The sequence below is a fragment of the Mixophyes fleayi genome, chromosome 6 (genome assembly GCF_038048845.1).
Source record: "Mixophyes fleayi isolate aMixFle1 chromosome 6, aMixFle1.hap1, whole genome shotgun sequence".
Lineage (NCBI taxonomy): Eukaryota > Metazoa > Chordata > Amphibia > Anura > Limnodynastidae > Mixophyes > Mixophyes fleayi.
The window spans coordinates 64693841-64705928 of record NC_134407.1 but is presented as its reverse complement, the minus strand read 5'-3'; the positions used below and the strand labels follow the sequence as shown (position 1 = coordinate 64705928).

Sequence of the window (12088 nt, the reverse complement as noted above, 5' to 3'; positions counted from 1 at the left end):
TGAAGAGTCCCTTGTGCCATAAAGCGGCAGTTTGCCACCATAGTCGGCTTCCCGCACATCATAGCATAACATGGCCCTTTGCAGAGAATTTCAAGTTATGTAATACTTCAGAAATCTGCTGATCAAGGCAAATGTGTAAACAAAGTATACCAATTGAAGTAACATATGTTGTCAAAATGACCTAAGCTTGCAAATCCAAAGTTTTTTGCTTTTTTTATGGTAGCTCAGGAATACAGCCATATATCTGGCTCCCCAGCACAAGTTTCCAGCTCCCCTGCCCTGGATTCTGTACCCCTGGCCTGGCTTATGGCACCCCTGACCTGGATTCTGCACCCCTGCCCTGGAATCCTGCACCCCTGCACTGGATTCAGCACAATTAAGCATCCTCCATCCCTACCATTTCTGTTAGCCAAAATAAAATATAAATAAATAAAAGGAATAAAAAGAAATATAGAAATAATAGCAACATTTTATATTAAATATTTTTTTTTATTTTTCAGTTTGTTTGTTTATTTATTTAGTAAAAAATAATTGTTCCAACATTGGTGTGTGTTTCTTTTTAAAATAATAATAATAATAATAATAATAATAATAATGATGATGATGATGATGATAATAATAATAATAATACATGAATGTATTTTATCCTTGGTGCACTACAGGTCCCAGGATGGCTAGGTTACCATTAAATAGCAGTAGAATTACAAGCACACTCATGCTCCATGACTGCCTGGCCATGCTGGGACCTCTAATGTCCCAAAGAAACATGTAAATACAACAAAGACACCAGTGTAAGCATCATTTTTAATGCTATTAGTTACACACACATTATTGGTCACCTACATGAAAGGTCTGTCATCTGTAATACATTGTCTGATTCACATAAAATCATTAAATAAAATCATTGGTAGATGATGCAAAATAAGCTCCTCTGCAAAGTAAGCTCTTTGTAAGAACATTATATTATTTAAAATGTATATTACTATACATTAGGCTACATTGAAATAAATAAATAGTTCAATTGAGTGTAACTGTGCTGTGCTTATTTTAGAATTAATAGCCTTGAGTTTACTGCGCAAGAGAGTCCTTAAGTAAATACAACATACTGTATACATACTGTAAAACCAAAACCTTAAATAAGGTAAATAATATTGTATTTACCTAACCTCAAAGCAACTTATTGGAAAATAAACTCAACTCAACACAACTCAACTCTGCTAAACTATTTATTGATATTACCAATCGCACGTTCGTGTGCTACGCGCACGGAAATCATTTGATTTCGTGAAGGAATGCAGGAGTGTGCCTTGTCACTTTTTTTACGTGATGTAAGTGGCTTACGAACTAATTCATCTTGCTACGTATCTTAAGATCCGTTCCTTGATGATTTCGGGATTGCAGAACTCATAAATACATGCGAAGAATACGGGATGCAAGTTGCGCTCAGAATGCGTGCCCTAATTAATCAGTCCCAGGATCTCTATATTAGCGGAGTGAGAAGTCTATGAAGGCAAAGACTTTGTTTTAATTAATTATATTTCTCAAAATGTGTCCATCGCTGCATCTTAAGCATATGCGCCAGGTTACGGCAGGCATAATAACACCCAAATACATATACACAGAACCAGGTCGTAAGTGCAATAAAACTTTGTAAACATTTGTTTTCATGGGGAAAAATGCATTTGCTATTAGGCTTCATATAATCCAGCACAAAAAAACTTCCTTCTCGCATATGAGCACACAAGAGAGGTTAAATTGAAATCAGCCAATCAGATAAGGTAAGCTTGTGCTGGTGATCATCATCAGCGTGTATTTGCATCAGCCCTTGTTCTGTTGCACATAATACATCTGTCACCCCTCTTCAGCTGCAAGCAGGCGCACGTGCAACTCTGCGTAGGTGTAAGTACGGATTTTTTTGTGGGCATTCACACACAAATTACACTACATGACTCCACATAAGGCTGATTATGTTTGAAATATGTTTCTCCTCCATTAGACAACAGAAAATTAATAGCAGTAAATTCTAAATGATCTCATTGCAAACCATGGCATGATTACTAAAAAAAATAAACTCAGGATAATCTATATTGTTTACTCTACAAATTTTACCCTAGATATTCAAGCTCATTAACATTTTTCAGGTCTGACTATTTAAATAGAACCAGCTGTGGATACTCCATAACACAATCAAATACTGTAAAGTACTGCATCAGTTTTTAAACTTTCTCTTAGCTAAAATAAAACTATGTGAGTACTTAAGTTTCCTATTCACCCAAACATAAGAAATGCAATGTCAGCATTGGAAAAATCATTATTACTAAGCAGATTTTTAGTTTACAGGCAGGATACTCCTATTCGGTTAAATAAGCTATAGTAAAACTATATAGTGACATATTAGAGAGATACGACCACTGACTAATAGGATCTTGCAGACTGGGGATATTCAAGTCTCTACCTTCACATTAAAAGTACTTGCTGTGTAGTATTTCTAAATACAGTAAATATGGTTTGTCAATTTCTAAACTAATTATCACTACCACTGTATAAACTGAACATATACCAGTTCCCATATTTAATATATTATATAACTATAATATACATGAAGCCTTAGATCCACTTCTTTTTAAAAAAATATATTTTAAAATCAACTCTTTTGACTGACAATATGATCTGAGTTTAGTTACTTGAAACTTCTCAAAACCAAATGCAGCAAACTTATAGCTTAAGTTACAATACACTTCTAAATTCTACCTGAAACTGGGATAAACAGAAATTCAATTCATAAGATATAAGGTTTCAAAATATTGTTGTATTCTTTTGTAATGTAAGTATCCAAAAAAAGTTATATATTATTACTTAATATGATTTTAGCAACATGTGATATATATAATGTATACTACGTTGACCATAGACCCTGCTTTGTTTATCAGAATGAATTTCATGATTAATGTTGATGAAACACACTGCTCAGCTCATAGAACAATGTATTTTACAGCTTTGTTTTGTGTCCTACGTAAACAGGTTTAAAGTTTGGAAACAATACCTTTTAGAAAAGCATAACACAGTCCATTAATCCACTGCAGAAACTTTTCATCCTCTTCTCACATGTCACATATGAAGTATAAATTGTCAAATCTTGTCTGCTGGTAAATAAGAAGCTCCATTCAGATTCAACCCATGAATGGTTTTGTGTGTACTGTACTGAAGCCGAAATGCATTTTTCATCTACAAGGTCTACTCTCCTGACCAGCTTTTGTGTTTTCTAATGAATCACTCACAAAGAAATGATTGCAGGAAAGGCAGATGTCACTACTCCCTCTTGTCTGTGTACATCAATTTGCTGGAAGTAGCATCAGCCTGAAAGGAAACATTTGGAATCCCGTCTCCATCCACTTACAAGTCTTTGATGACTGTAGGGTGTGGAATGGGAAACAGGAGAATTTGCCAAACCAAATTAAGATCTGAACTCTATTGTTTGTCTTCCAATCAAGCTCTTTCGGAGATCGCAAGACAGACAAATTTTGCTTTCACCTTACTGTTCAAAGACATATTTTTTCCTATTAAAAAAATAGACCGGTCTTATGGTCTCCTATTTGTTTAGTTAATTTAAATATACAGGAAGGCCTCATTGTTGCTCCTAGTGGGGGGGCTTCCTCTGACCTAATTAATCTGTAATAAATAAGCGGCGTATCTGCGCCAACAAAGGGTCATCATACTGCTAGACTGCCAGTGTTGTCTTCCTTTGACATGTCTCCTCAAAATGTAATTGTGTACACATGTATGCTGGGAATATTAAGCTTGTGAGCGACCAAATGCTGGACAGTCTATATAACAAATCAATAACAATTGCGCTAATCTGAGCCCTTCCTAACAGTGCGGATTCGACGGGATCCGAGCACTGTTCGGGTATTTCCGGCGGCCAAAAGAAATGAAAATGAAGCTATGACGACCAAGTCTCGCGAGACTCTGATTGCATAAATTTCCCGCTTGCGGCTGCCATCTTCAGTCGGGCTCAGATCATTGAAGAGGGAGGTTGTAGTTTTGGTGCTCCTGTGTCCTGTGTCCTGTCACTCTGTCCTGCTTAATCCAGTGGTTACTTAGTCCTGTGCTCTGTCCTGCTGATCAGTCCAGTGGTGCTTTGTCCAGTGCTCTGTCCTGCTGAGTCCAGTGGTGCTTTGTCCAGTGCTCTGTCCTGCTGAGTCCAGTGGTGCTGTGTCCTGTGCTCTGTCCTGCTGAGTCCAGTGGTGCTGTGTCCTGTGCTCTGTTCTGCTAAGGCCTTTGTTATTTAAAAATTATTAAAAAATTATAAAAAAATTATACTAAAATAATTTAAAAAAATTATAAAAAAAGTATACAAAAATAATTAAAAAAATATATAAAAAATTTATAAAAAAAGTATATAAAAATTTCTACTGCAATATATAAATACGTTCACTGTTCCTGCAGTCAAGAAATATTAGTACTGCAATATATAAATACGTTCACTGTTCCTGCAGTCAAGAAATATTACTACTGCAATATATAAAAATACGTTCACTGTTCCTGCAGTCAAGAAATATTAGTACTGCAATATATAAAAATACGTTCACTGTTCCTGCAGTCAAGAAATATTAGTACTGCAATATATAAATACGTTCACTGTTCCTGCAGTCAAGAAATATTACTACTGCAATATATAAAAATACGTTCACTGTTCCTGCAGTCAAGAAATATTAGTATTGCAATATATAAAAATACTTTCACTGTTCCTGCAGTCAAGAAATTTTAGTACTGCAATATTTTACTACGTTCACTGTTCCTGCAGTCAAGAAATATTAGTACTGCAATATATAAATACGTTCACTGTTCCTGCAGTACAGAAATATTAGTACTGCAATATTTTACTACTTTCCCTGTTCCTGCAGTCCAGAAATATTAGTACCAGAGATTAAACTACGTTCACTGTTCCTGCAGTCCAGAAATATTAGTACCAGAGATTAAACTACGTTCACTGTTCCTGATTGTTTTTTTAAAGTGCGAATGTCCTAATTCAACAACATCAGGGTGGGTGGGAGGGCACAAGGACAATTCCATCTTGCACCTCTAGCAAACTCTTGCAAACTGCCATCCTGTCTGCCACTGCAGTGCCACTCCTAGATGGGCCACGTGTTTGTGCCGCCCACTTGTGTCGCTTAGCTTAGACATCCAGCTACCTCTGTGCAACCTTTTGGACTAAAAACAATATTGTAAGGTGTGAGGTGTTCAGAATAGACTGGAAATTAGTGGAAATGAATGTTATTGAGGTTAATAATAGTGTAGGAGTGAAAAAAAAACAAAAATATGGATTTTAGCACTTTTTATGCTTTTTTTAAAAAAAAATCAGAACCCAAAACCCAAAATCAGAACCAAAACCTTTCGTGGGGTGTTTTGGCAAAACAAATCAGAACCCAAAACCTCAAGCTAATCAGAACCCAAAACCCAAAACACCAAAAGTGGCCGGTGCACACCCCTAGTATAGATAAGGTTAGTGGAGAAGGCGCAGACTTTAGATAAAGACTACAGAGGGCCCTGATCGCAAGAGCTTCTAGAGGTTGCTACTGTTGACTTTTGTGTGAATCTGAATGGATGTGTATGTCTTTGGGGTTGCCAGCCCACACAATGCTGACAACCACACTATTCAATTATATACACATTATTCACACTGTCCTGTGAAAATGCCCCCCCCCCCCAGTCCCATATAAAGAAAAGGTGCATTTTCATTTTTTTTTCCACTGTGAAGAAAAGTGTCAATTTGACACACATTGTAGGTGAAAGGATTAAATTTCCATCTGTTTTGCAATCTCTGCTACACCTGTTCTTCATATAATTAGATGGAAATGCTTTACTCTGATTATCTATTTGAGTCATATGTAGACACAGTGTCGGACTGGGGCATGAAAGCCCACAGGGGAAATACAATGGTAGAGGCTCACTAGAGGGGGTGTGACCAGCCACTAGAGAGGCATAACAAAACCATTAGAAGGGGTGTGGTAAGCCCAGGAAGGACAGTTAGCACCATAGTGTAGTTTATAAAGAATGCAGCATGTACATAAAGAGTAAACAGTGGTGACCTACCCCTTAGAATGGGCAGAACACTCGCCAAAAGCATTGTCCCACTAGATCCAGAACATTTGACAGACTATCCTACTGTCTCCTACCTGTTCTTGTCACTTTCATCGTCTGTGGCTGCTGGCTTCTTTAGTTGCAGCTTGTCTCCTGAAATGTTGGGGCCCATATTTGGAAAATAATGGGTATATTTAGAAATTTCCAACCATCCCCGATGTTAAGTCAATAGCCCCCACAAATAATAACTAGGGCTTCCTCAAGCCCCAACATTAAAGTAACAGTATTCCCATTTAATAAATAAACCTATTTCCCTCCCTCCAAACAGCCCCAACAATAAATTAATAGTGTTTACATTTAATAATTTCATCACTATGTGCCATTCTGCTCCCCCTTTCATCACTCCGTGTCATTCTCTTCCCACTTCATCACTCTGTACCATTTTGCTTCTCCCTTTTATCACTCTGTGCCATTCTGCCCCCCATTCATCACTGTGTGCCATCCTGCTTCCCCTTTATCACTCTGTGCCATTCTGCTTCCCCCTTTATCACTGTGTACCATTCTACCCCACCCCTTCATCACTCTGTACCATTCTGCTTCTCCCCTTTATCACTCTGTGCCATTCTGCCCCCATTCATCACTGTGTGCCATTCTGCTTCCCCTTTATCACTCTGTGCCATTCTGCTTCCCCCTTTATCACTCTGTGCCAATCAGCCCCCCCCCTTCATCACTCTGTGCCATTCTGCTTTCTCTCTCTATCACTGTGTAGCATTCTTCCCCGCCCCCTTCATCACTCTGTGCCATTCTGCTTTCCCTCTCTATCACTGTGTACCATTGTGCCCCGCCCACTTCATCACTCTGTGCCATTCTGCTTCCACCCTATATCACTCTGTGCCATTCTGCTCCCCCTTCATCACACTGTGCCAACAACGAAGGGGGCAGAGCCATCAGGAGCCAGGGTCCCCTGGGGAATACCCTGGCGGGCCAGTCCGATTCTGTGTAGACAGGTAAAACAGATAAAATAAAGCATTATATGACATACATTTACTGTTAACTGAGTCAGAAACTAAGCATTTAATATGGAATATGATATTAATCAGCAATATGCAAGGAATTTATGTTTTTTTTTATTATTGTAAATATTGCAAGTGTGCCTTGTGCTGTGTAGCCATGACAGAATGTTGCCATGGAAACAGGGGGCAAAGCAGAGTTTGGTCTCTGCAATGACTCAGGGCAGGGAGGAGAGACAGAAAAGGAGGAGAGAAAACAGAAAGAGGTGCTGGAAGGTTGAAATGTGTGTTGCTGCAGCAAGGGAAGAAGCAAGATCTGAGAGGAAGGTATGCTGGAGAGACAGAGTGTACAAGCAGACACAGAGACACCAGAGCTACCACAAAAGCTGCTCGGTGTAATGTTGCACAGGAACGTTTTGTAGACGGATCGTTGCAGATAATCAGCTATCTATCAGCCTGAAGGAGGTTGCAAGTAAAAGCGACGCCATCTGCTGAGAGGGAGTCATCAGCTATTAGCATCAACAAAATATAACTTAGTCCGGCACTGAAATGACTGCTCAGACTCGGTACCAGCGCTGGGGATCTGCACCCCAAAAGTAGATAATTAAACAACCAAGGTATGCGGTGGTATGTCCGAGTCTGCCACAAAAACACTCATGCACAAAGTATATATTTATAAAATGTTTATTCTAACATATAAAAAACCATAATAGGTACAACCAATGAGGACTATAATCTGTGCCAAAACAATTGGTTGCGAGGTAGGTGCACCTACACGTTTAACCAGATATTATATGTACCAGTCCAGCAACTGTATAAAAACCGTTCCACTCTAATATTATAGAGATTGCGATATATTTTTCACGGAATTTCCAAACCCTGTCAGGGAATTTAAATGGAGAATAAAGTGATGTATTTGGGAGGTCCAACTCCGGAATAACTGATGAAATCCAATACGAAATGTCAAAAGGTAACAAAGGTCTCTTACCAATTCTGGCGATGTATTATAGGACCAGTACCTTATTCTGTACTATGTACTGTGTAACCGACATGGATCCTCCTCCTCTAGATGCAGAAAATATACGGAGCTCTATGGATAGCTCTTGTTCTCACCACATGAACTCCAAACACTAGCGCGTGGTCTCGCTAGTGACCGACGTCATAGAAGTGCGTCCCCGTCTCCTCCGGGACTCCTCGGGACTCTTCAAAAGTATAAAGTTGAACGGTGATAGAAAGATGCACTGGTATAGGCACTAGACTGTAGTCCACAAGAATGGCTAAAATAATTGCTGTTCAACTGACGCGTTTCATCCCCATATAGGCGATTTCCTCAGAGATAGTTTCCACACTGACTTCAGTCGTCTTTTAAGACCACAGCAAATTACAAACAATTAACACCTGGTAAAAAATTAACCCTTTGTGAATCATGCATGAGTGTTTCGTCCCTATACTTGTAGAGGGTATTATATCTATTAGAAAAAGCATATATATATATATATATATAAAAAAGCAAACCAAACAAAATTCTACACATATTTCCAAGTGGACATTTTTCATATGTAGTGATGTTCTCTTGTTGTTTTAACATTTCTTCTTAAAAACATACAAGTATCCATGTGCTTAGTTGTTCCTCCACATATATACATGCATATAATTATACATATATATACATAGTATTTATCAAGTTACACACACAACCATTTTTGAAAATATATATATATACATGTATTTTATTCTATTTAGCTAACATTCTAACGTGAGAATAGATTGACATTAGCAAAATTGCTATTTACTAGATCCATATTTTAATAAACATTTGACTATAATGAGAAAGGTATAGAATTTTTTAAAAAATATATATTATAGAAACCAGAATCTACCATTACTATCAGGCAGACATAGAGCATAAAAAATATATAAATAAAATAATAAAAAGGAAAAAGGGAGATCACTATATAGGCAGACATCTAGTTATCTGGTAGAACTCGTTCATATAATATCATTAAGTTCAAGAGACTCATTTAGACCTACAGGGTACAATGTGTCTAAGAGATAAATCCAGTATACCTCCTGTTTGCATAATTTTTTATATCTATCTCCTCCCCTTGCTGTAGGTTTAACACACTCCAAACCAGTAATAGAGAGACCTTCTGGATTACTATCATGCTTATCACAAAAATGTCTCGACACACTGTGAGATCTCAAACCCTTTAGAATATTTCTTCTATGCTCATTGAAACGCAGTTTAAGTTTTCTTGTCGTACGACCTACATAATATAGGTTACAACTGCACCTCAGTAAGTAAATTACATAAGAAGAATTACAGTTGATAAAACCCCGTATATTATACATTTTCTTTGACTCTATGTTTTCCACTGAAATTTCCTTATTCCTAATATATTTACAGGTTATACAGCGGGCTCCACCACATCTATAAGAACCATCTGGAACTGAGGCGAACCATTTTAGTTGTGTTTCCATCATAGGACTACCGCTACTTCCAGAATTGTCACATGACTTTTTTATTTTTATTTGTGAATGTCTTTTCAAAAAACTTGGTGCCAATAAATTTTTTAAATTATTTGCTTTCTTAAAAACCACTATTGATTTTTCTGGTAAAATAGATTTCAAAACCGGATCTTGTTTTAGTATTGAATAATTAGAGCATAAGATCTTTCTTATTGCTGTAGAAGATTCATTATATTTAGAAATAAAAGCCCATTCTGTATTTTCGTTATTTTTGTTGACTCTACTATGATCCCTTTTCTCATCACTTTTAGCCCCTGCAGTCTTTTTTAATTCAGGATCAAGAGTCCCATCATTAGTATTCAACAGGGTTCCTCTATTCATTAGTTCTACTTCTTCAAATGCTTGTTTAACCAGTAGGGGAGGGTACCCTCTATCAAGGAAATTTTTGGATAATATCTTGGCCTGATCTAAGTAGGTATCTTTATCCGAACAGTTGCGACGTATACGCATGAACTGTCCTTTTGGTATATTCTTTTTCCATTTGTGATAGTGGGCACTTTTGAAATGGAGATAATTATTACAATCTACCTTTTTAAAGAAAGTGGAGGTGGAAATATTACCATCTTTAACCACTAGGGACAGATCAAGAAACTCCATGTTTGTTTCGTGGTATTTGTGAGTAAATTTAAGATGATATTCATTCTGATTCATGTAATCAACAAAAGCTTGTGCTCGTGCTTCTCCCCCTTTCCAAATAAAAAACAAATCATCTATATAGCGGCCATAGAGGACGAGGTCCGCCCCGAACTCACCCGCCCACACGTGGGACTCTTCAAAGGCTCCCACGTACAGGTTGGCATAGCTCGGGGCGAAGCGCGTCCCCATGGCCGTCCCTTTAATCTGCAAATAATAATTACCATCGAATAAAAAATAATTGTGCGTTAAAATAAAAAATATTGAATCTACCAGAAATTTCTGTAGTTCAACTGGCAATTCGTCATTTAGTTTAAGTGCTTCTTCTATCACCTCTATCCCTTTCGTGTGTGGAATATTTGTATAAAGCGATTCAGCGTCCATAGTTAAGAACGCAAATTTATCTTCCCACCTAATATCTTGTAGTAGACCTAACAAATGTGATGAATCCCGTATATGTGATCTTAGTTTTGTCACTAATGGTTGTAAATAGAAGTCTACATAACTCGACAGATTCGCTGTCAACGATCCGAGACTTGAAATAATGGGACGCCCAGGAGGTGACTGTAGTTGTTTATGAATCTTAGGTAAGTGGTAGTATATCGGTGTAATTGGATGAGATACATATAAAAATCCCATTTCACTTTTTGGAATTATACCATCTTCTACACTTAGATCCAAAAAATCCTTCAATAATACTTTATATAATTCTCCAGGGTTCTTAGATAACTTCTTATAAAACACCTCATTACCCAATTGTCTATGTGCTTCTGTTTTGTAATCTATCAGATCCTGTATAACCACCCCCCCACCTTTATCGGCATTCTTAATGATGATAGATGAATCCTGTTGCAACAATTTTAAAGCCTCCTGTTCCTGAAATGATAGATTAGCAAGTCTCTTTCTTTTATTGGTTTTTGTATTACCTCCCTTATTCCTAACTGTACCATTAGCTTGAGAACATAACTCCTTAAATTGTTCCATAGTTACTTTATAAAAACAGTCCATTTGAGGACTTTTCATAAAAAATGGAAAAAATTCTGATTTTGATTTAAATTTAGATCTATCATGTGTATTATGTTGATTGATATCAAAAATGGTAATGGGAGAGTCTCCTACGCAGTTATTCTGAGCCCATAATTCTTCTAAAGTATCCAATGCCTGGACTTCTTGATCAGTATCCACAACAATGGGTTGGCAAGTAGTCTCTAATCCTTTAGTTTTCAGATTTTTATTTATAAAATATTTTTTCCGGCAGAGTAATCTCATGTACCTGTTTAGTTCCGTGAATAATTCAAAAAGGTTGGGACCTGTTGAAGGGGCAAAGTTCAGTCCTTTGCTGAGGAGTTCAATCTCAGCTTCAGTTAACACTTTTTTTGATAGATTAAAGACTCCTCTCTTATCGAGGGGTCTGGAATCTCCACTTCTCTTGTGATTCTTCACTCTTTTTTTACTTTTATTATTATCTTTATTTTTAGTTTTAGTTTTAATTTTGTTGTTATCATTATTTCCACTTTCTTTATTAATTGGATCTTTCCTTTCTTTGTTAATCTTATTAGTCTTTAATATTTTCTTTCTATCTCTCCCCACCCTCTTTGTATTGTTGGCTTTACTAGAGATTATAATATCTTTCATCTGATTAATATCTGCATCTCCCTTGAACTGAACAATAGAATCTTCTATGTATTCGTCCATATTGTCTTGTTTTAATTCCAGTTCCTGGTGTCTAGATCTGATGTATCCTCCCTGTCTTCTGATAGATGCCTCCCAAATACATCACTTTATTCTCCATTTAAATTCCCTGACAGGGTTTGGAAATTCCGTGAAAAATATAT

At 37.1% G+C, this 12088-nt stretch overlaps 1 protein-coding gene across 1 annotated transcript in view; it reads right to left on the bottom strand.

Moving 5' to 3' along the window:
- Positions 1–3221, bottom strand: part of TMEM100 (transmembrane protein 100) — a 60916-nt gene extending 57695 nt beyond the window's left edge. Inside the window, exon 1 of the mRNA XM_075216758.1 lies at positions 3044–3221. The gene's annotated coding sequence lies outside the window, so the exon portion shown is untranslated. The remainder of the gene's footprint in view (positions 1–3043) is intronic.
- Between the last annotated feature and the right edge of the window lie 8867 nt (positions 3222–12088).